Source organism: Pleurodeles waltl, chromosome 6 (genome assembly GCF_031143425.1).
Source record: "Pleurodeles waltl isolate 20211129_DDA chromosome 6, aPleWal1.hap1.20221129, whole genome shotgun sequence".
Classification (NCBI taxonomy): Eukaryota; Metazoa; Chordata; class Amphibia; order Caudata; family Salamandridae; genus Pleurodeles; species Pleurodeles waltl.
The window spans coordinates 538,638,694-538,659,802 of NC_090445.1; positions in this window are offsets into that span (position 1 = coordinate 538,638,694).

The window sequence follows — 21,109 nt, forward strand, 5'->3', positions numbered from 1 at the left end:
AATAAACACCATTTAAATATAAACCATACTGGAGTCAGTGTAATGATTGAATAGATGTATTCTTACAACATTCTCAAAGCATTGCAACGTCTATGTTCATTGAATTTTACCAATGTATGACAGTTGGTGGACAGCAGTACATATACCAGGAGCCAGAATGGGGTACACAGATCTGAAAAAAGGGAATCCAAAGGAAACAGTCAATGGCCATAGACAGAGGGTAAGAGCCTGCCATATACAATGTCCAAAAGTATACTCAAATGTGAAGATGAGTTACAGTCTCTTACCTGTGTCACTGGAAGTATACTGGATAATGATTGTTCTGCTCTCCACATCTTCTTCATCTGCCTCCTCTTCCTCATTGTCCACAGGCTCCACCGCTGCCACAAGACCATCACCAGGCTCATCCCCCAGCAGAAAAGGCACCTGGCGTCTCAAGGCCAGGTTGTGCAACATACAGCATGCCACGATGATCTGGCACACCTTCTTGGGTGAGTATGGAGGCACCGGAACCTGGCCTTCAGGAGGCCGAAGGCCCTCTCTATTATCCTCCTTGTACGTCCATGTGCCTCATTGTAACGTTCCTCTGCCCTTGTCCTGGCATTTCTCACAGGGGTCTGTAGCCATGAGAGGTTGGGGTAACCAGAGTCACCTGCAAATATCAGGGGACAACTTTTAGACACACACTAACCCTTAGGGACAACCCCATACCCAGGCACCTTCCTATAGTGGGTGAGGACCTTGGGCTCACCTATTAGCCACACCTGGTGCCTCTGGAGTTGGCCCATCACATAAGGGATACTGCTATTCCTCAGGATATAGGCGTCATGCACTGAGCCAGGATATTTGGCATTCACACGGGCTATGTACTGGTCTGCCAAACACACCATTTGCACATTCATCGAATTATAGCTTTTTCTATTCCTGTACACCTGTTCATTTCTGCGGGGGGAACAAATTCCACATGTGTATTATCAATGGCACCAATGATGTTGGAAATATGCCCCAGGGCATAGAATTCAGCTTTCACTTTGGCCAAATCCTCCACCTAGGGGAACACGATGTGGCTGCGCATGTGTTTCAGCAGGGCAGACAACACTCTGGTCAACACATTGGAGAACATTGGCTGAGACATCTCTAATGCCATGGCCACTGTTGTTTGAAAGGAGCCACTTGCCAGGAAATGGAGCACTGACAAGACCTGCACCAGAGGGGGGATTCCGGTGGGCTGGCAGATAGATGGCACCAGGTCTGGCTCCAATTGGGCACACAGTTCTTGGATTGTGGCACAATCAAGTCTGTATGTGATGATAATGTGTCTGTCCTCCATTGTCAAAAGGTCCACCAGGGGTCTGTACACCGGAGGATGCCGCCATCTCATCATCTGCCTCAGCGGTTGTAGCCTATGGAGGAGAACGGTGAGCAGAAGGTCATCTTTCAACATAGATAGCACAACTGTGTTTGAATTAATGTCACAGAAGGAGTGGTTGAAATCGAGAGTCAGTATATATGGCAATATGTGCTGTGACGCAGTTAGATGCCATGCCATGTGTCCCCATGAGATGGCGGCTGCCTGACCTGTGAGGAGGGACAAGGGGAAATGAGGTAACTGCGCTGACGTTGTGCTGTATCTCGGTAGGCGGTCGATGACCACCGAGCAACTCCGCATTGGTTATCATTGGGCCCCATGGGTCCCAGGATCCAATGGCGATGTACGCCGGCGGTGACGGTACGCACCACTGCGGACATCACCACCATTTTCTAGCTATTCACTCACTTGCTTCCTGACCATGAACAGGAGAGGACCTACACTGCAAGTGCTGCTGTGACCTGAGTCTGGAAGCGACAATGGCTAGAGTGTCAGGGGAAAGGGGCCCTGCCTTCACTTCGGAGGAGTTGGAGAAACTGGTGGATGGGGTCCTCCCCCAGTACACATTACTCTACGGTCCTCCAGACAAACAGGTGGGGACACTGTGAGCATGATGTGTGGGCAATGCCTGTTTAGAGTGGTGTGGATGTAAGCCACATGTTGGGGGTGCTAAGGCATCCTGGCCTGAATGCTGCATGAGAGGTGGTCACTGTATGTGCATCAGGGCATGGGTGGAAACTGGTGGGCAAAAAGTATGACAGTCCGGACTGGTGAGTAATTACAATTTCTGCTGTCTTTTCCCTCTAGGTCAGCACCCACCAGAAGAAGGGTATTTGGTGTGCCATCACCAAGGAGGTGCTGACCCTGGGGGTCTATCACAGGTGGAGCACCCACTGCCGCAAGAGATGGGGGAACCTGCGCCGCTGGACCAAGAAGATGGTGGAGGCCCAGCTGGGTCTGGCCTCCCAGTGTGGAAGGGGTGCATGTCGCACCATGACCCCCCTGATGTTTCACATCCTGGCAGTGGCCTATCCGGAGTTGGATGGGCTCTTGAGGGCATCACAGCAGCCACAAGTGGGTGAGTACAGTTTCAGAAAGCTGACTTTGCGCGCTTTAGGAACTAGCTGGGTGCGGGATGTGGGCTGTGGGTACCCCTAGGCCAGGGCGATCATGGTAGGGTAGGTCCCTTGTTTGCAGGATCTGAAGCACCCCTACCCCTATGGTACAAGTGGCCAACTACTACTGGGCAGGGTCCTGTGGGTGTCATCTGTGCACCCCATGTGCTGGTGACTACCTTAGTGAGTGGTTGGGCATGGCCTAGTGCACAGGGGCAGCTCAGTGTGTGTTGTGTACGCCAACGGTAGTGGTGTTGCTGGCTTTGACCATGTGTATCCTCTGTCTATCCCCCCTTCTTGTTTTGTCACCCTGTCCTTCTGTGCATTAGCATCATCTGGCGGAGGAGCAGTGGCACCGGCTACGGAGGGAGCTGCATCCCACATGGCCCATGAGGGAGAATCCACTGAGGGCACCAGTGGGACAGAGGGCGAGGGGAGCTCCACGACGGGGACAGGAGGGGATACCAGTGACATCGACTCCTCCTCCGATAGAAGCTCCCTGGCTGTGGCGGACACCTCTGTGACCACCCCAACAACAGGTACAGCCGCCACCCCCCTACCAGCACTGCCCTCCCAGCAGCCCCTCAGTGTCTTTTCCGTGCCCGCTCACCCAGGAGGGTGGGCATCTCCTTTGCACCAGGCACCTCAGTCCCTGCCCCAGTCAGCCCTGCTGCCCTCAGTGAGGAGGCTATTGACCTCCTGAGATCCCTCACTGTTGGGCAGTCTACCATTCTGAATGCCATCCAGGGTGTCGAGAGGCATATGCAACAAACAAATGCATACCTGGAGGGCATTCATTCTGGCGTGGCGGCCCAACAGAGAGCACTTCAGGCTCTGGCCTCAGCACTGATGGCAGCCATTGTCCGTGTGTCCAGCCTTCCCCCTCCAACTTCCACAACCCAACCCCAATCCCCTCTACCTCACCCTATCCCAAGCACACCTACAGATGAGCATGCACATACATCAACACACAAAAGTGGCTCAGGAAAACACAAGCACCACACTTCATCTCACAGGCACTCACACAAGCACCATACCCATGCACACATACCAACATCCACTTCCTCCACTGTGTCCCCCTCCTCCTCTTCGTCCACCTCCCTCCCAGTAGTGTCTCCACACACACCTGCATGCACTACATCATCAGCCACTGCCTCCATCACCAGCACGCCCATCACAACGCACCCCTCATGAGCAATCACCACCCCCACAACCATGCACACGTCCCCTGTGTCCTCTCCCAGTGTGTCTGTGAGCCCTCCTCCCATAGTACACAAACGCAGGCATACACCCACTCAACAGCCATCCACCTCACAACAGCCTTCAGCCCATGCACCTTCACCCAAACTCAGCAGACGTACACCTGCTACAACCACTACCTCTTCCTCCACTCCCACACCCCCTCCATCTTCCCGTCCCAGTGTGTCTAAAAAAAAAATCCTGGCTAACATTGACCGCTTCCCTACGCCTCTCCCCACCATCCTTCCTCGAGGGCCAGGATGTCTAGATCCCAGGCCAGCACCTCAGCCAGCAACTCAGTGTCCGCTGTGGTCCCTGCAAGTCCGAGAGGATCGAAGGGGGCACCCGTCAGGGCTGGCAGTGTGCCACATACAGATGCTAAAGACCACCCAATTCCGCCACCTGCCAAGGTTAAGAAGTGCCGTCATGCAGCATGGACAGGATGCAAAAGCCACCCAGCAAGGCCTCATCCAAGACAAAAGAGGTCAGTGCCAAGGTCCCAGCAGTGTCTAGCAAGGTGGGGAAGGGAAACAAAGGCAAGGGCAAGTCACTTCAGGGCTCGGAGCCTCCAGGTGAGGTACTGGTGACCACCATTTGCCCTGACAGGCCAGCAACCTGTACCACGGTGAGCACCGCCGCAACGACCGCCACGTGCACCTCCACCTGCTCCACCATCTGCACCGCCCCCTGCATCGCTGCTGCCACAATGACAGTCACCAGCATCCTCCCCAGTGGGCAGCCATCTGAGGCTGTCGGAGACAGGCTGGTGTCTCCATGCACTACTGCAAGCACCTCCACCATAGGCATCACCGGCAGCATCTCCTCCACAGACACCGCCACAAGCACCACCACCTGCACTGCCATCTGCACCGCCACATGCCCTGCCGGTGCCACTACATCGGACATCAGCAGCATCCCCAGTGGGCAGCCGTCCAAGGCTGCAGGAGACGTCCTGGACCCTGCACCCACCACTTGAGGCACCACCACCAGCACTGGCACTACCAGCAGTTTGCAGCCTAAGTCGCCGCAGGATGGAGTGTGGCTCTGCCTCCATGGAGTATCATGCTACCTATTACCTGCACATCTCGTGCCTCACACACCCAGGTGAGGGAATGTGAACTGCCACACCCCATGTGCTGCATCACTGGGCACAAGACCCCCTCCGGAACCAGTGGAGAAATCCATCCACTATCACTATCCTTGGCAGGATGAAGCAGACTGGGCACAAGGCCCCCTCCAGAACCAGTGGAGAAATGCATCCACTACCCCTATCCTTGGCAGGATGAAGCAGACTGGGCACAAGGCCCCCTCCAGAATCAGTGGAGAAATGCATCCACTATCACTATCCTTGGCAGGAAGAAGCAAACAGGGCACAAGGCCCCCTTCAGAACCAGTGGAGAAATGCATCCACTCCCCCTATCCTTGGCAGGATGAAGCAGACTGGGCACAAGGCCCCCTCCAGAACCAGTGGAGAAATGCATCCACTATCACTATCCTTGGCAGGATGAAGCAGACTGGGCACAAGGCCCCCTCCAGAATCAGTGGAGAAATGCATCCACTCCCCCCATCCTTGGCAGGATGAAGCAGACTGGGCACAAGCCCCCCTCCAGAACCAGTGGAGTTAATGCATCCACTATCACTATACTTGGCAGGATGAAGCAGACTGGGCACAAGGCCCCTCCAGAACCAGTGGAGAAATGCATCCACTATCACTATCCTCGGCAGGATGAAGCAGACTGGGCACAAGGCCCCCTCCAGAATCAGTGGAGAAATGCATCCACTCCCCCTATCCTTGGCAGCATGAAGCACACTGGGCACAAAGTCCCCTCCAGAACCAGTGGAACATGTCACCCACTTGAGAAACTGTGGCTTTGCACTCCCCAGGCCCAAGCAGTGGGCAAACCACCCATTTGAGAGACTTGAGAGACTGTGGCTTTGAACTCCCCAGGACCAAGCAGTGGGCAACCCACCCACTTGAGAGACTTGAGAGACTGTGGCTTTGCACTCCCCAGGACCAAACAGTGGGTAAACCACCCACTTGAGAGACTGTGGCTTTGAACTCCCCAGGACATCGCTGTAGGCATGTAGCCCCCTCCAGTAGCAGTGACGTAGTTCCATTTTCTGGCTGAGGTGCTCACCTTCCCCTTCAGGTGCCTGTGTGTTTTTGTCCTGATGCCCCTGCAGTGTTCTCTCCGTTTTGAGGCAGGAGTCAAGTGTGGGCTTCGCCCATGATTTTTTGCCCAGTGGGCCAAGGACAGTGTACGGCCTTCTGTACATTTTGTAAATATTTGTATATACTGTTTTTTCACATTGTTTACTTTCTCTATTTATAATATATGAAAGATTTGACTCAATTCCTTTTGTCGTTGCATTCTTCCAGGGGGCTACGGGGGATAACTGTACTGTTGATGCATGTTTTTGTGTGTATGGTGTTGTGGGTGAGGGTGGGGGTGTTGCGTGTGTGTGTCACTCTCTTTTTCCTCCCCCCTCCCCTGTGTGCTAGGTGCAGTACTCACAGTCGCCGCCGCCTTTTTCAAATTCCTGGTGTATTAGTAGATACATCAGCATAGGGAAGACCTGCAGCTCGGGCTCCATGGCGTCCTGGTTCATTGAGTGTCGAAAGGTGAGTGGTTCCCCTTCAGTGTACTGTTTCCGCCGTGCTTTTGATGTCATTGGTACCACCCCGGAAAAGCTGGCGGATTGGCCTCTCATAATACAGTGGGTGGTACATTGTCTTCAGCCTGTCTGTTGGCGGTGACCGCCGCGGTGTTTGTTGCTACCTCCCTGGCAGTCGGAGTGTTAAAGTGGCTGTCTATGATGGCGGTTTCCGCCGTGGTCGTGATCCCATTTTTTCGACCGCCAGCCTGTTTGCGGTCTTACCGCCGCTTTATCTCTGACCGCCAGGGTTGTAATGAGGCCATAGTTTGTTGCGGACTCTCCATCTTTGCATTAACCGCTCCCTCTCCGATTTGGACCAGTTGGTAGCATCCATTAGGAACCCTTCCTATGATCGTCGTGAGAGGGCCGATTTTACCTTGGCTAGTACAGTGTTCTTGGCTGTCGCATCAGAAATCTCTTGTAAGGCAAGTGTCTTGGGGCAGATGCTCTGTGCAAGGGTATGGAATATCCATCCACTGCTTCATCAACATTTATGGCAGTGCATCCTGGCATGGTGAGTGGGGCTATAGGAAATCCATGGGATTTCTGGGCCCAGAACATTATACGACCTCTAAATAATAATGCTGCAGCTGTATGACCCAGGGTTCTATGCGAGGAGGGGAGTGTGGCACCATGCCCTTAAAGTGTGGGACAAGGGATTGGTGGTCCATGATTACTTAGAACGGTTTCCCACAGAGATAGGGGTGGAAGTGCCTACAGGCCCATTTGATAGCTAGGGCTTCTTGCTCAATTTGGGCGTAGCGCTTCTCGGTCACAGTCAGTGCTTTGCTTGTGAACCCTAGCGGGCCAACTTGCCAGATTAAGGGGGTGATTCTAAGACCGCCGGGGCCAGGGTCGGCGGGAGCACCGCCGACAGGCCGGCGGTGCCCCGCAGGGCATTCTGACCGCGGCGGTAAAGCCGCGGTCAGACCGGCAACACTGGCGGTCTCCCGCCAGTGTACCGCTGCCCTATCGAATCCTCCAAGGCGGCGCAGCTAGCTGCGCCGCCGAGGGGATTCCGTCCCCCCCTACCGCCATCCAGTTCCCGGCGGTCCGCCCGCCGGGAACCGGATGGCGGTAGGGGGGGTCGCGGGGCCCCTGGGGGCCCCTGCAGTGCCCATGCCACTGGCATGGGCACTGCAGGGGCCCCCGTAAGAGGGCCCCTACAAGTATTTCACTGTCTGCTTGGCAGACAGTGAAATACGCGACGGGTGCAACAGCACCCGTCGCACCTTCCCACTCCGCCGGCTCGATTACGAGCCGGCATCCTTGTGGGAAGGGAGTTTTTCCCTGGGCTGGCGGGCGGTCTTTTGGCGACCGCCCGCCAGCCCAGGGAAAAACTTAGAATACCCTCCGCGGTCTTTCGACTGCGGAGCGGTATTTCGGAGGGGGAAGTCTGGCGGGCGGCCTCTGCCGCCCGCCAGACTTAGAATGACCCCCTAAACTCTTGGGTCATTATGGCTCCGAGGCCAACCGGGCTTGCATCCACCTCTTGTTCAGTCCTCTTGATTGAGAGTGCTTCCTTTAGGGCTTGGAATGCACCTTCTTTTCTCCAGCCCCATGACCATGGAGATTGCTTTGAACGGCTCCACAATGATGGCGGGTTTCGGTATAAATTCTGCCACAGTACGTGGCCATTCCCAGGAAGCTGCACACTTTATTTACTGTCCTCTGTGCAGGGGCCTGTTTGATTGCCTGGGACTTTCGTGGGTCGACTTGTATGCCATCTTGTCCGAAGATGTAGCCAAAGAATTCAAAGGATGTTTGAAAGAAGAAGTACTTCTCTCTGTGGAGGGTTAGGCCATGGTCTGAGAGGCACTGTAGTGTGGCTTGTAGGTGCTGGCGATGTTCATCAGCAGTGGTGGAATAGGTAAGGATGTCTTCACTCACGTTCATAACTCCAGGTAGGCCAGAAAGCATTTCCCGGATGCCGTGCTGGAACACTTCAGTGGCTGAAGATATGCCGAAGTTCAATTTCTTATACCTCCGGAGCCCCAGCTGGGTGGAGAAAGAGGTGATGTACCTGTTCTCTTCTGCTAGGCATAGCTGGTGGTACCCTGCATTGAGGTCTAGATTTGAGAACTACCGGGAGCCATTTAAGTCTGTGATAATGTCGTTGATAGTTTGGGTTTGTGCCTTTCTCGTTTGATCGCCTGTTTGGGAAGGCGCATATCGATGCACAGATGTATTTTCCCTGGTTGTTTGGATTTTTGCTACAATTACCATAGATGACACCCATGGTGTTGGTCCTGTCACCTTTTCCATGATGCCCTGTTCTTCCAGTTTGCGTAGCTCTTCTTCCACTATTGGGCGTAGATGGAAGGGGACACATCGGCGCACAAGGGCGGTGGGCTTCACTGACTTGTTGATGTGTAGCTGGATGGGGGGGGACTTTCAGGCACCCTAGGCCAGTGAATAGTTTGGGTAACTGCTTCAGCAGGTCACCAATTTGATGCGACTTCACACTTCTTGCAAATGATAATAACCCGAGGTCTTTGGCCATGTGGCTGCTGAGGAGCACATCTGCTTCCTTGTATATGAAAGATGGCTTGCATCTTCTTGTCATCTGACTTGACTTGCATGGTCATCTTCCTTTTCAGTGGTAGTGGTTTGTGGATACTGCAGGTGAAGATCTTCGTATTGGACAGCATTAGTTGGGTGCGAGGCCAGAGGCCCCGGTACTGTTGGATGCTCATGTCATTCACTGAGGCGCTGGTATCAATCAGTGCCTTTACCTGGGACCCACCTATGCCAACTATGCAAGCTGGTTGAGGACTTCTGTTTTTCAACAGGTCATCTGTGAAGGAGATAAGGAATATTTTTTCCTCATCTGGTGACAATTCTTCTGGCATGTGCTTCCACTCTCTTTTTGTTTGATCTTGACCTGGTGACTCCAGGTCCTCTATGGACATGTGTCTTATGGCCTTGGTGAACGGGTGTCTCCCTCTAGTGGTTCTGCCTCTGGCACCCCCATGACAGACAGTTGCAAAGTTATTCAGTCTTCCGCAGTTTGAGCATTGTCGTTCTTTGGTGGGGCAGTCTTGAGGGCATGCTCCTCGCATCCACAGTGTGTGCAACTTGGTCCTTGTCTCATTGGTGCTGTTGTTCGGGGTTTTCCTTTAACCTGTTGTCCTTTTCTGGTGTTTGGGTTAAAGCGGCATCCATCTCAGTTGCTCTGGTGGCTGAAAGGTCATGTGATCTGGCCATTATGAGGATATCATCGAGGCTGATGTTGGGTTGCCTCAGGTTGAGTCCTTGGAGTGTTTTGTTACGAAAACCTTTGATGATTTGGGATTGGATTTCTTTGGGTTGATCATTGGCTGTTGACGTGCAAATTTTTAATCTCTGGAAATCCGGATTGAGTTGTGGGTCAAAGTGAATGTCAAGTGCTCTTACAGCTGCATCATAGTTCTCCACTTCACCAGTGTTGGGGAGATGCTTAAACAGTTTGTATATTTCATCACCACCAATGGGTAGTAGAAATGATCTTTGACGGCTCCATCACATTCTCTGGTGGTGATGAAGTAGTTCTCTAATCTCCCAATCCATATTTTCCATCGTGGGGAGGCTGTTGGGGAATCCTCCAGCTCACTGAATGGGGGCAACACCCCTGCCATGGTATGCTGCTGTGGTAATTGTGCAGAGGTTGCAGGCGCAGGTTCATTGTCTGTCATGTTAGTTATGGTGAGAGGCATATCCACACTCAGTTAGCATCTGGTATGTCCTGTGCATTTACTTGAAGTGGGGTCTTTGTAGTCTGTATTCTCTTTCTCTCTGTCTCCCCCCCCTTTTTTATTTTTGGTTAATTGTCTTTAGATTTTCCTATTGGTTGTGCATGCACAATATACATTAATGCCTCTTAGTATTCGTGTCAACAGCTCATCGCAACTTACTGGTTCTCATTTGTTCTTTTGTCCGTATGACCTTTTGAATGCCACTGCAATAGCTTGTGGTTGTCTGGTTGTGGCCCTTACAGCAGAGAGTGCCTCTCAAATTTGGGTAGTTCACTCCGGTACAAAGAGATGGGGAGACGGGGCAGCACAGACACATATGGGCTGGGAGCCAGACACAGGTAAACCCAGGCTGCTCCACGTGTAGTCGATTGTGAGGGGCCATGAGACTAGACCTTGGGACTGGAGCAAGTCTCATCGCACATGGTTGCTGGGGTGTCTGAGTGATGCAGGTGGCAGCCGCGAGATTCTTCACTGTACCTTAGGCATGCACTGATGTTGTGGTGGCAGGTTGGGGTGGCAGGCAAGTGCTGGTAGCAGGTGCGGGCCTTGGTTTCTGATGTGGTGTTCGGGCAGAGGGCAGGCAGGCAATCGGAACAAGGTGGTCTCCATGTAAGGCCTGTGGTGGCAGGGTCTGCACGGGTAGATAACCCTCGTCGCCAGTGTAATAACCCGTGCTAGGCCGGTGGTGCATGCTTCACAAGTGCTGGCTGAGACAATGAGCGCACACGCTTTTACAGTTGGGATCAAAGACCACATGTGATCTTGCCCCGTTTATTTTATAGCCTCTGGCCACACCTGGATGGATGATGTCCTGGACCCCTTCCAGGGTCAAAGTGAACTCCGGTCAACTAGACCGACATCCCACAGTTTATTACAGCTGCCACTGTAGGTGTTGGTTGCTCTTTGAAATGGGACATCTTCAGAATTATAGTGCAAATGTGTTCTGTTTTACAATGAAGCAGGGAGACAACTGTATCATTGCACTATTTGCACATGTTAAGGAATCAACCTTCTGCACAATAACACATGAGCAAAGTGAATTTGTGCATTCTTTGATTCCACCAAAACCACAAAACAAAAACACAAAGATAAAAAATAATATAGAGGGTTCCATGGGCAAACAAATTGCTCGTCGATGTTTGCAAACCTGAATATGGTCGTAAAAATAGCAAAGTCTGGTTCACAGAAATTGGGAATTTTTATATGCTAGTTTTTCTTTTCAGTCCCATGAAAGGTGCAAGGGTGGTGAGAGCATTTGGAAAGGTGGTGGCCATATTCACAAACATTTTCAATGTTCTTCCTACACTCTTTGTGCACATACACAATTGATGTTAAAAGATCTCCAAAATCCAGATATTTGATGGGATGCAGGGAAAGTGATTTCTCCATAAAAAACAAGTTATGGTACATTTAAAAATCACTTTTGAACAGTAATCTGTCATTTTGATGAATTTCTAAAATGAAGAAAGACAGCATAATGAAAACAAGCTGCAGAAACTTAATTTTAGAGAAGTGATGAAATACCCTTTTCAGAAAAATATAATGTTTTCATGGATATGATGAATGTTCACTTTAAAAGGCAATATAACTAAGAGTTAAGAAGGAAAAAGAGGGTTGGTATACAAGACTAGGGAGGATTGGATGGGAAAGGGGGATAATAAGGGATATATGTAAATGTAAATAGGAGTAAAGTGGGAGGAAGAGGGTTTGTGAAAAAAGGGAGTACAGCAAGAAAGGGAGAGAAAGGTTTGAAAACTAAGAATAAAGTGGAAGAGGGAGTAAGAGGTTTAAAAAGTGAGTAAAATAGAAAAAGGAGTTGGGGTTGTAAAATAAACAAGATTTAAGTAAAGGGGAGTAGGGGGTGGTAAAAAAGGGAGTAAAGTGGGAGTGGGAGCCAGGAATCAGTAGAAAGGGAGTCACGTGGGAGGGAGAGTCAAGCAAGGACTCCTCCCATCTTAACTCGTTAGCTGCTGGGCCTCCTCCACCCTCCCACAGTGCTGAACCCTTTTTGGCTATTTGGGGGACCTTAGGGCTCCATGACATTTCTTCCACATAAGGAATAAAAGGCAAAGTTGCATCCTTTTTTCCAAAATCCTGGGGATTCTAAAGGTACCCAGGGTTAGTGGATTCCCCCGGAGGGGACATAGAAAATAGGCAAAATATAGCAACACTTTGAGTGCCTATCTTTTTCCTAAAAATGGCTTCCAAAAGCAGTTTGCTGTACTTAGGTCGCCTTCTTCACAGCTTTCAGGAACATGTAGAGCTGAATCAAATAAACCTAATTTTGTGCCACAGTTTTGGCACTTTTCAAAGAGGTGGTCCATTATTTCAATTTTTTTGCCTGCAACCAACTTCCAGTTTGTGGTTGAAATCAGTGTGAAAACCCTGGGTGATCCAGGAAACCTATAGCTTTCAGAAAAAAACAAAATTCCGAAATCAACAAGGGGTCATATATGTGGTCCTTCAAGGTTTTCCTAAGGAAAATAAGTGCTGAAATAAAGAAATATTGAAAATGAGTAGGAAAAAAAGGCAACACTCTCATCTGTAACTTTTTGTCACAATGTGCAATTCACAAAAGCAATATACCATTATGTCCGCTAGACTCTTCTAGTTGTGGGGATATATAGGGTTTGTAGGTTCTGCAAGAACCCAAGGAATGCAGAGCCAACAACTGAGCTCCATGGTACAAAGGTTTTTCATTGACCAATTCATACAGTGCAATTGGTAGAGTGAAAAATGGGTATCAAGAAAACCAATGTATTTCTGAATTGGGAACAAGATATGGAGTTTAGGAGCAGTGGTGTTTGTACATCTCTGAATTTCTGGGTGTCAGGACTAGTGTATGAACCAGAGGATATTTTTCAAAATGGCTTCTTTCTTATACACTGGCTTACATTTTAAAGGCCCAAAGGCAGTCAAATACAATTGCTAATGGCAACTGTTCAACTATGTAATGGTCCCACAAGTCTTTTGATAAAAATAGTACTTCACTTGCGTGGGTAGGCTTGGTGCCTGCAACAGGAAATGGGCTAAAACAGAACATGAACACATCACATCTTTTCACTGCAAAAAGAAGACACCTTGGGGTATCCAGGTTGGGGTGACTTGCTTGGCTCTCACCATGTTTTTTTGCCTAGAATCTCTTGCAAACATCAAACATTGACTAATAAAACACACTTCCTCACATTTTGGAATCTGGGGGAAGCCACACACTTCTAGCCACCCAGCATTCCCAATAAAAATGCCACCTCATTTGTGTGGGTAGGCCTTAGGCGGCCTGCAACAGGAATGGGCCCAAAAAGCAACATGGATGCATCACATTTTTCCACTCAAAAGTAACCTTTTTTTGCAGAGAGGATAGCTGTAGATTTTGCACCCTATCTTAGCCAGCACCTAGGGACACCTAGCAAGCCTGTAAATTGTTTAAAACTAGATACCTAGGGGTACCCAGGCTGACTTGTGTGGCTCTCACCAGGTTTTTTGTTACCCAGAATTTTGTGCAAACCTCAAACTTTGACTAAAAAACATTTTCCTCACATTTCTGTGATGGAAAGTTACGGAATCTGTGGGGAGCCACAAACTTCTGTCCACTCGGTATTTCCACAAGTCCCTCGATAAAAATGATGCCTCACTTGTGTGGGTAGGCCTAGTGCACGTGACAGGAAATTGCCCAAAACAGAACATGGATGCATCCTGTTTTGCTGAAAACCCTTTTTTTCCAATATGTGCAACTGCAGGTTTTGGACCGTAGCTCACCCGGCACCTAGGGAAATCGAGCAAACCTGTATATTTTTGAAAACTAGACACCTGAGGGTGTTGCATAGGTTCTCATTATGCTCATGAGGCTACTGGATTTGGGCGGCAGAATCATATGGATTGTGGGTACTAAGTACGATTCCACACCACATGACACCTGTCGGCCTAATCCGGGTTCTCCGGCCACCTAGCAGCGCCTCATCTCTCGCCCAGATGATTGTGGCAACCGGGCGCATGACAAGAAAAATTAATCAGGAGAATTGTGGTCAATCAGATCTCATCCCTTTCTCTCAGTTACCAAAGTCTCATATAGGCAAAGACAACAGAGGCAGAATTTTGGGCCAGATGTATCATGAAGGCCTTTTGCGATTCGGAAATAGCGATTTTTAAGAAATCGCTATTTCCGACTCGCAAAATACCATGTATCACATTTGCGAATCGGTAATAGCGATTTCTTAAAAATCGCAAATGCTATTACCGAATCGCAAATTGCGATACCGGCCCCATTTGCACCTATGGGCCTGTTGGCCCATATCTGCAAATTTTTTGCATTGCCAAAATTGCGATTTCTTAACCAGAAATTGCAATTTTGGAAATGCAAAACCCCAGGGTGCTGGGGGCCTAAGGCCCCCTCTGCTGCACCCCAAAATAATTTTTGGGGACATGTAAGGTGCACACATGCCAAAAGGGCATGTGTGATTTACATGTACATTTTAAAAATGAATTTAAAATGCTTTTTTAATTTTTGCACATGGTTACCACCAGGCTCTACCTGGTGGTAAATAGTGATTCCTAAATGTCCAAATCGCTTTTAGGAATGGCTTCATACATGTGCTAAGAAATCGCAAATAAGGGAACCTTATTTGCGATTTCTTATTTAGAGAGTCGCAATTTGCAACTCTCTAAACAGGGTCGCAATTTTAAGGAATCGCTGTTTTAGAGATTCCTTAAAATTGCGTTCAGAATGTCTTTCATACATTCTGAACTGGCTTTTTGCATTCGCAAACGGGCATTCGCACCGTTTGCGAATGCAAAAATCTTTGATACATCTGGCCCATAGTTCAATAAGGATTTATTGAAGTAACTGCATCTTAGATAAAAAAGCATGTATGGCAATAACTAGGATGATAAAATTCAATAAATGCAAGCAGGTGACTAAAAGAGTGAAACACAAAACCAGTCCTACTATACTGTCACTAGGAGTGATATATATTCCCCTGTCTATGGTATGTTTGAGCACAGCATAATAAACCTAATCCGCCCTTCAGGTTTCCTCCTGGGAGTACATCATCCCTGATACCTAGAGGATGAAGCCTGTAGTCTAGAGAGACACCGTCCCCATGTGGATCAGGGATTCGGCCGTCTAAGCAAGTAGCTGTAGCAAAGCAATTTGCAATCAGCATACAGTTGTGGTAATCTTGCTGGAATCTCCCTCTAACGTGTTTGGGACAAAAGGGTGTTCTTATAATAAAACAGCTGCCATTCGAAGAAATTGTCCCCAAGTATGAGTGTGGGTTTTTCTGTGACTATTGAAGACACAGCATACCATGTTTGTCGGCAACCCTATCTGACTGTAGCCTTGGAGAAAGCACAGAGTAAAATAAATGTCCTGCTCAGAACATAATGCTTTTCTAGGCGAAAGAACAATGAGATAGAGAAAATAAAACAGCACCACAAATGTGGCTATTGCTAGAAAAATAGAGCAATACTGAATAAAATGTAACTGAGTTAAAGTGCACAGGATCAGGCCTAGTTAGCTAACATAAGATGGCTAAAATATGGCCAAAATAGCTATGCAACAAGGGTATCCAGGGTGGGCTGACTTGTGTGACTCTAACCAGATTGTTTTACCAGAGTCACTAGCACACCTAACACTTTTAAAAAACACGTTTTCTTCCAATTTCTGTGATGGAAGGTTCTGGATTCCACTGGGAGCCACAAACATCCACCCACCCAGCAAACCCATAAGTCTCCTGATAAGAATGGTGCCTCACTTTTGTGGGTAGGCCTAGTGTCCATGACCAAAATGGTTTGAGTTGTTGGTTTGAGCCGTTCCTGTAGCAGGCACTAGGCCCATCCACACAATTAGGGCAGTGTTTTTATAGGCAGTGGAGTAATGTAGAGTGGTAGGAACTTTGTGGATTCCTGCTGATTCCAGAAGTTTACGTCACAGAAATTGAATTAAATTATGTGATGTCAATCAGCGTTTGAGATTTGTAGAGCACTGTGGGAAAGAAAACCTTGTGGGATCCATTTAAAGCACACCACCCTGCACTCCCCTGGGTATCTAGTTTTCAAAAATGTCTGTGGTTTGTAGGTTTGTATGGGTGGGGCAGCAGCATGGCCCAAAATACAACACCTACACCTATTGCTTATCTCTCAATATAGCAATTTCAAGCCTTTTGTGTTGTTTTCTCTTGGCCTACCCACGCAAGCAGGGAACTGTTCTTATCGGGTGACGTGTGGAAAATCAGAGTGATAGGAAACCTGTGGCTCCACACAGATTCCACCTCTTTCCATCAGAAATGTGATGAGAATATGTTTCTTACCAAAGTTAGATGTTTGCAGGGGTTTCTGGGTGGTCAGTCAAATTATCTTTATCAGTTGAAATTACCATAAAAGCACAAAATACAATACATTTCATGTGACCATAAAAAGACGTGATAAAACATATACGTTTACATTCAATTTCATAAAACATCTCAATCCTAATATAACTCAGCATAAATAAACAAGTTATCAACACACAGAACATTGTAGGTGAGCTTATTACATCATTGTACAATAAATTGCTTCAAGTTAATAAGTTTAAGAGGCATACCTTTTTCTCAGCTTTATAGCATCCCTGATATAGCTCAATACAGCAAAACAAATTGCAGGGGAGATAAGACTTTGTAAATATGTTAAGCCATTTTTATAGGTGGTTATGTGCTTGTATAAAAAGGATTGGGCATAAGAAGCGAGTTCTTAAGTCAGGATACAGAGTGCAAAAAAGCATAAAGTGCACAGTGGTTTGGGGAGATGCATGCTTACATGGGCAACATGGAATGTTGGGGAACCAAGTTCCTACCAGAGGAAAGATAACTAAAAAGTTAATAATATTTAATCTAAATCTAGTTATGTAAAATACATGCTCGGAACTTGTAATCCATGTTAGATACGATTCCATACCTGAGGAGAAACTGGTATGTAGCTATGGACTGAAATTTTGCTAACAGATTATTCAATTCTGCATCTTCTCTTTGTGAGACAAATCGTGCCTTGACAATTTCTTTGGTTTGAGGGCCAATGTACTCTTGAGGAACAAAAGAGGAATTCAATCCCAGGCCATAAAAGTGTTCCTGACATATGCCAGCCACAGGATGGCATCCCTGTTATCCAGGTTCAAACAGTTCTTCAGAACTTTCTTAGAAAGATCAGCCACAGAAGTGCTCCATATTTTCAACCATAATAATAGGGAAACCATACTGACCTGGTAATCCAGAAAGCTCATCCCTAACTCTGAATGTGAAATAAAACTCAATGTAGTTTTGGGGATGGCTAAAAGTCTGCACAGGAATTTATTTGCCACTACTTGTCATTATTCAGGGGCATTAAGTTCCGAAGCTCCTGTTCCATAAAAAACAGTTGAAAGGCACTTACTGCTGTATCAACTTCTTAATCAGCCTATGGCCTAACTATTTGACAAACCTAAAAATCATTTCACAAGACACTCCCATCTTTTGTGCTCTCTGTGTGATGTGCATGTCACTGTCCCTTGTCCCATTGGCGTCAAACAAGATACCCAAATAATAAAAAAGGGACTTTTCCAAAAGGGGTTTCTCCAATAAGAAAAATACCTAGTGTTCTTAGGACCACAGGTCATAATAAAAGGCTTTCCCTGATTCATCCTAAGATGTAGATTTAACATGAACTCATTAAAACCATTTAAAAGGCACAGCAGTCCATTTGCTGTAAATTGAATAAGCACTGTGTGATCCGCATGTAACATTACTGGGATTCCACATTTGCCAATTCTAGGAACGTCTTTACTATGAGAGATGAAGAAAGACTCTGAGGAATTAATATAAAAAAGAAATAAAAAGTGGGATAATATACAGCCCTGCCTTACACCTCTAGCCATCTTGATTTGTGGTGATAAATCCCCATGTTGCATATAGTGCACTTTTGTAATGGTGGCTCAGTGTAACTGTCTAACAATGTCTAGCAGTGGAAGGTCAACTCCTGCATGCTTCATAAGTTCCCAAATCTTCCCCCTATCTACTAGATCAAAGGCACCAGAGAGGTCCATAAACATCATATATAATGCACCTCTCCTGGCTTTAACATACTTCCCCCAAATGAGGAACACATTAAGTGCTAGCTCCAAGGTCCCTAAACCAGGCCGAAAACCATATTGTATTGCTGAAAATAATGAGTTGGCCTCTGCCCACTCCTCCAGCTTGCCCAGGATGACCCGTCCTAAGATTTCTGCTGTGGAGTCTATTCAAGATATTGGTCGGGAGCTTGAGGGGATATTCCGATCACTTATTTTTATAAATTGGCACAATAGTAGATTCTCTCCAGGAATCAATTACAGTATCCTTGACCATCACTCTTAAGACATTCGTAATTAAAGGACCTCAGAAGTCTACATCATCTTTAAAGAGATCTACTGGGACCCCATCAGGGCCTGGTACCTTTCCACTTGCTGCACTCTGAATGACTTTGGTGACAAGTGTTAAATCAATCAAGTCTGATATCAATTGATCGTTATAAAGGATAGGGTCTGTTTCGACACCCACATCGTACACTTCCCCTTGATTATTCGGGTTAAAAATAGAAGTGAAATGATCTATCCAGCCTTGTTTGGTTTACAACCTCCCAGAAAAGTCCATTGTCTTCTAAAGATGCTGCTTTTCCCAAATCCTCACACACCTTTGTTCTGATTTCTTGATTCCTGAGCTCTAAAACCCATTTATAATTATTCCTGGCGTCTCTAATGGCAACATTGTTAAGCAGAGTCAATTTAATGGCTTGTTTGTGCGATTTGAGAGCTAAAGTGCATTCAGAATTAAACCAAGAATAAAATGAGCAAACTTTGGGGAGCTTGGTTTTATGGCGCATATTTGAGATAATTGTACAGATACAAATAAATTTTTCCCAGATTTTGCTTGGGTCGCCTTCCAATGATAGACAGCAAACAATATCAATCGAAGCCTCAGAAATAAGATCCTTAAAGAATATATTTGGATCAACATCAGACCATTTCATCTGAACTCCTTCATTTAATGAATTAAAAATGGGCTGCTTAACCATACCTAATGTACCAGAGGGATAAACAATTGAAAAACATAAAATAATAGTATTATGGTCACTTAGAGAGTGGAAGTACCTCATAATGGACTAATTTCTGAGCTAAATCAGACAACAACAATAAAAAATCTAATCTATAGTGCTACCTTTGCCTCTGCCCACAGCAGTGGGGTAACCTATGTCATCATGGGCAAGAACATAGAGCCTATCAGCCCCTTGGACACTAGAACAAATGCATAAGAGATAACCCCTATAAATACATTTTATGATATTAAAATAACCTGCTCATATAATTGACGTATAACTTTTTTGACTATGTAAAAATTCAGACATTGACTTTCTCATAAATGATGCATATAGGCATTATGAAAAAATTAAAAAATACATTTACTAAAATTGCATTAAATGTTTTTGACAGGCAAAGGTTGAAAATTTGACAACACTGCTTACATTCAACCACATTAACCATCAAACTCCTAATGGCACATGAGATGAAAACAGCCAAACCGCCCTTTCCACTTTCTGCAGGAGACAGCATTGCAGGTGAACAAAAAGATTTATAACTGTCAATAAAAACCAGGTCCGAAGCCCATGTCTCCTGGCAGCATATTACATCAAAATTCTTAATGTCTGGCATCCAGTCCTCATTATCAAGATTCTGTCGAATCCCTGCTGGTTTTGACAAGATCAATTGCAAACTTTGGTCACAGATTTCCTGATTATCACCCTTGCTTAAATATGCTGGTATGAAACAAAGGAATGAAAGGTTCAGCGGTGGACTCAGTTTGGCCAATATTCCCCTCTATAGGAGGCCACCTCGTGAGTCAATCATTGTCAGAGAGTTTTGCCAAAACTTCAAATCGGTTTGTGTGAGCAAAAGTGGGAGGAGGCGGGATCACTTGCTAACCTTTCCAACTTGACGTACGCTGTAAATGGGGGTAAGCACCAGTGGCAGGTTGCAAAATATAGGCCTGTATTACACAGTAATGGGGAGGAAATGCACTCAGGTGTGACAGCAGAAATCGGACACAGTCGAGCTCTTAACCTTTTTGCAAAAAAAGAAAAATGATGACACAAAACAGATTTATCACTATGTACAGCACTGTCCACTCCAGAATGAGAGCCATCTTAAACAAACACTGGCAGCTCCTTGGAAGTGATCTGGTCATAGGCAATGATTTACCACAGAGATCTGTGTTAACTTTTAGATGAAGTAAGTCTACAAGAGCTATTGTGTGTAAGAAGCTGTTAGAAATAGGGTTGGCAGTCAGGTTACCCTCTGTCCAAACAAGAACGCTCACATTAGAGGTGACTTATATGTGGAGAAAGGGGAGGTTTAGGTTTGGCAAGTACTTTTAAATGCCAAGTCGAGGTGACAGTGAAACTGCACACACAGGCCTTGCAATGGCAGGCCTGAGACAAGGTAAATGGGCTACTTAAGTGGGTGGTACAACCAGTGCTGCAGGCCCACTAGTAGCGTTTAATCTACAGGCCTTAGGCACATATAGTGCACATTACTAGGGACTTATAAGTAAATTAAATAGTCCAATCAGGTATGATCCAAGGTTACCATGTTTAAAGGGAGAGAGCATATGCACTTTAGCACTGGTTAGCAGTGGTAAAGTGTGCAGAGTCTAAAAGCCAGCAAAAGCAGTGTCCAAAAAGTGGAGGGAGGCAGGCAAAACGTTAGGGGTGACCACCCTAAGGCTGGCAGGTCTAACATGTGTCCCTCCCAGCTGAAAGTGGGGAGAGCTACCCAACCTCCTGGGAGCTCTCATCGCTAAGGCAGAAGTATCTGGAGAGACCATCAGCATTGGCGTGGTCAACCCCTGGGCGATGCTCCACCGTAAAGTCCATCCCCTGTAGGGAAATGGCCCACCTGAAGAGTTTGGGATTTTCACCCCTTATCTGCATGAGCCATCTGAGGGGCCTGTGGTCTGTCT